Source organism: Pinus tabuliformis, chromosome 2_1 (assembly GCF_031772625.1).
Source record: "Pinus tabuliformis cultivar Carrire ecotype Pingquan chromosome 2_1, CPIR1, whole genome shotgun sequence".
Lineage (NCBI taxonomy): Eukaryota > Viridiplantae > Streptophyta > Pinopsida > Pinales > Pinaceae > Pinus > Pinus tabuliformis.
This window is the reverse complement of record NC_142299.1, coordinates 546464706-546469185: the sequence shown is the minus strand read 5'-3', so window position 1 is coordinate 546469185 and position 4480 is coordinate 546464706.

The following is a 4480-nucleotide window of genomic DNA, read 5'->3' as shown; positions in this document are numbered from 1 at the left end:
CTCTTGTTTCCATGTTAGCTTCTATTAGATTAATTTTATCTATTGTTCTTACTTTTGATTTTGAGGTATAACAGATGGATGTGATGACAACATTTCCTCATGGAGATCTAGAAGAAGAGATCTACATGAAGCAACCTGAAGGATTTGCGGTGAAGATTAAGAAAGGACTGGTATGAATGTTAAAAGAATCTTTGTATGGGTTTAAATCGTCACCAAGAATGTGGTATCAAAAAATTTATACATATATACGAGGACTTGGCTTCACCAGAAGCGAAGCGGATCACTATGTTTATATTAAATCAATTGGTGACCATGTTATCTATTTGGCCTTGTATGCAGATGATATGTTGCTGATTGGAAATGACAAAGAAATCATCTAAGATTTGAAGACCCGGTTTTCCTCCAAATTCGACATGAAAGTTCTTGGTTCTACAAACTATATTTTGGGCATAGAAATTGAACGAGATCAAGAAAAGAGGAAGATCTAGTTAAACTAGAGGAAGTATCTTGAGACAATTTTGCATTGGTTTAATATGTAGGATAATAAACTGGTAAAGGTTCCTATTCCTGTAGGTGTAAAGTTAGTTGCTAAATAGCGTCCTAAGACACAATAAGAGGAAGAGGACATGTCCTGTGTTCCATATGTTAGTGTAGTTGGTAGCTTGATGCATCCCATGGTCTGAACTCGACTAGACATTGAACATGAAGTGGGATTATTGATAGGTTTTATGTCAAAACTAGGGAAGGCGAATTGGACGACAATGAAGTGGGTTTTCAGGTATTTGCATGGCACTAGGGATTATTGTTTGTGCTATGAAGGAAGGCTAGGATTGGAATTTTTTTTGGCATTCATGCCTTTGTTGATGCAGACGAGGATGGAGGTATGAATCAGAGAATATATACAACTGGGTAATATCTATTAGTGGGTACATATTTAACCTATTTGGAAGAGTAGTGAGTTAGATGAGCAAGATATAGTATGTAGTGGCACTTTCAACTATAGAAGTAGAATACATGGAAGCCACTCATGCAAGCAAGGAATAATGTTGGTTATAGATATTGTGTTCAAGTATGGGGTTGATACAGTGAGCTATAAGGCTATACTATGAAAGCCAAATTGAAATTTTCTGGGAAAATAACCTCGCTTATCATTCAAAGAAAAACAACATTGATGTTTAATATCACCTTGTGAGGGATATGGTTGAGGAAAAAATGTGTTTCTAGTAAAGGTGGACACATTGAAGAATGTTTCATATGTATTTGCGAAGTTTGTGATCACTGAGAATTTTTCTTGGTGTACAAAAAAAATGGTTGCTTCATACCTGGACCAATGACTAAGCTCTCATGTGACCGCATGTGTGGAAAGATAACAACAAGTGGGATAATTTTTGGTGTGCTATATATTATCTCCATGACTAGACCCATGAGTTTACATTAAACTAGGCGTAGCAGGGGAGTCACAAGGGATGTGGAATCCCCCCTTGTTGGGGGGTTTGCAAGGTCTGGTAGCCCCCTTGCATGAGGTCTGGGACAATGGCCTCAATTTATTTTTTTTGTTAAATGCAGACCCAATAATCACTGGGCAGACCCAAGGATGGGGGTCAAACCCACAGATGGTGGCTGGAACTACTCATGGTTTTTTGGATTTGTTTTGCACATGGTTTTGGGCATGATGGTTTTTTTCCCATGGAATTTTGTAGATTGGGTCAAGGGAACCACGTTTATGTTCGAATCCATGGTTAATAGATTTAGGTTTATGAATTCTTCAACATGTATATATATGTATTGTAGCATTAAAAGGAATATAATGAAAAATATGTCTGGTATCCCAATTTTGGGATTGTAGGGAAAATATCTGTGTATATTTCTTTTATGTTCTCACCATTCTTTATTTTTATGTTTGAAGAATTTGTTTACATGTAATGTGTGTATAGGGTTAAAACTACACCCTTGAACTCATTTACCAACTCCTATTGAAAGGAAACCCCTGCCCCTTTCTGAAGGATGCAATTGTCAGCTCCTTGTGGCCAATTTTCAGAATGTTTCGAACTAGATCCACCTCTCAAACAATCATCACACAACCTGTAGGGAACCTTTCATCAAATTTTTAAACTCGATTGATATAGACCATAAACCCAAACTAAAGCACTCAATTTGAGATATTGTCACATGGAAAATCAAATGAAATTTTGATGCATCAAGTCACTGAATGCATAACCCAACCAAAAATATTAAACATCAAATTATGTATGCAATTTTACTAAATAAGACTCATGTATATACATACCTTATTTGTATAAAATCTGCATACATATCTTAGAATACTGAACATTGAATCATCAATCTAAACCATACAAGGATAAATTCACTTAATCAATCACATATTCCTGAACCAATTACAGGCCATAAATCATACACCTAATCAAAATTTTTTATCATAAAAAATGATTAATTCAACCATGTCACCTCAATTTTCATTGTCAAACATAGATCATCATGATAGAGACATCATCGAGAGATTACATCAAATAAACCATGCAACATCAAATATAAACATCATTCATCATATGAAACCCTAGCATGTGTACATGATTTCCATAAGGAATATCAACGTATGTACACAATCACCATGCACAACACCTCCGCACAGATCTGAACATACAAAAAATTATTTTGCAGAATATATACCCAAAACTACAGAGAGATATCCGTGTATGTACATGACTATGCCCAAAATCGAATTATTCGTAGACAACCTAATACTTGCACACATAAGATCTTGATCTCCATCTCCTTATATAGATTTATCCTTAGCCAATACCTTAAGCAAATCCCTTGGAAATGTCGTTTGTATTCTTTTATGGGATCAAATTATCATTTCCATACCCTTTACTATGGGATAATACGATGGTAAAGAAGCTTGGTAGCCAAATTACCATGGTGTTGATATTGTATTCGACTTTTCATCACAATACCTACATATGTATGCAGCTTTGCTTCTCAAGACCCACATATACTTTCTCAAACTTTTCTTTTATCATCCATCTATCTCTAAACTGACATTCCTTTTGTCCATATCACTTTTAGCATCTATACGAGTCTACATAATCATAATGTTGACATATTTATCAAGTAAGTTTCCTTGAAGGACCACACATTATCCATAATGCCAACACTATCCCCTTTTGGACTTGATGGCAAACACTTTGGTGTTTGGTAACCATCTATAAATACCTGTAAATACGAAGTCTTATTACCAAGCTTCTCCAAGCATTATTCTCCAAAGATCAAGCTTCTCTCCCCCTCTGATATTAATCACAAAGGGCTTTCCTATGTTGAATAAATACTTCTTTGTCCATTTGTAGAGAGGATCACTATAGCTATGATCTCCTGAATATGAGAAATGCATACTAATCATGCTCCCCCTAAGCATAGGATGAACCTTATGAAAATATTCAATAAAGTACAAGACTTTAAGACTCAACCAAAAATGACCTTTCTTATGACCAAAGGCTCATGATTACATCAATCACTCAACACAATATTGTTATATATTTAACCCAACATTACATCAATTTCCCAAAATAATGGGATTACAGGCAAAGCATGACTTGATCCCAATAGCCCATACATGACTTAGTATTACAATGGCTACAACCTGGATCTTTAGACGTCCTTTACATCTAGGGAGAAATAGGAAATATATAACCAAAACCAGGACTTCAACAATGAGGTTGTAAAATCATGATAGTCATCAACAATTGTTGTCTATCATATAGGAATCTACAACATGAATATTTGATAGAAACATCATATAAGAAACATGAACATCCTCCTCATCAAGAAGTAATATAGGGTAATGAACTATAAAATTCCTTAGCATCATCAACATAATACTAAGTGTGCAATTCCTCTAAGAATCACCAACTAACTTCAACAAATAATAACCAATCATCGATACTGATCACAACAAACAAATCCTCCTCATCAGGCATGTCAATAGATAAAATTTATCACTTTGAATCCATGCACCATTGGTAACTGGTGACATAACAACAACATATAAATTTCTAGCAATAACAGTAGAAATATCCAAATATTAGTAAAGGTATGCAACAAGACATGCTTATGAAACCATAATCCCAACAAGGGACTTTAGGATTATAAAAGTTTTTCCCCATGAACCAATAGACTTCAGAAAACTAGAATACCAAAAATGAAACTGTGAATGCATATAGGAGGCTCCCCTTACTCCCCCTGAATATGTGCCATTTTTACCAATCACTAAGATGCATACACGTATGTCTAACTCAAAACCCTTGTACATACATGACTGTCCTTCACAGTGTCCACATACAGAAATTAAACAATAGTAATTTACAATCATAGCTCCCCATGATCACGACATATCTGTCAAGATAATTAGCAAAGGGATGAAGCTAGAATCATTCCTAATTTTTGTCTAAGATATTCAAATGAA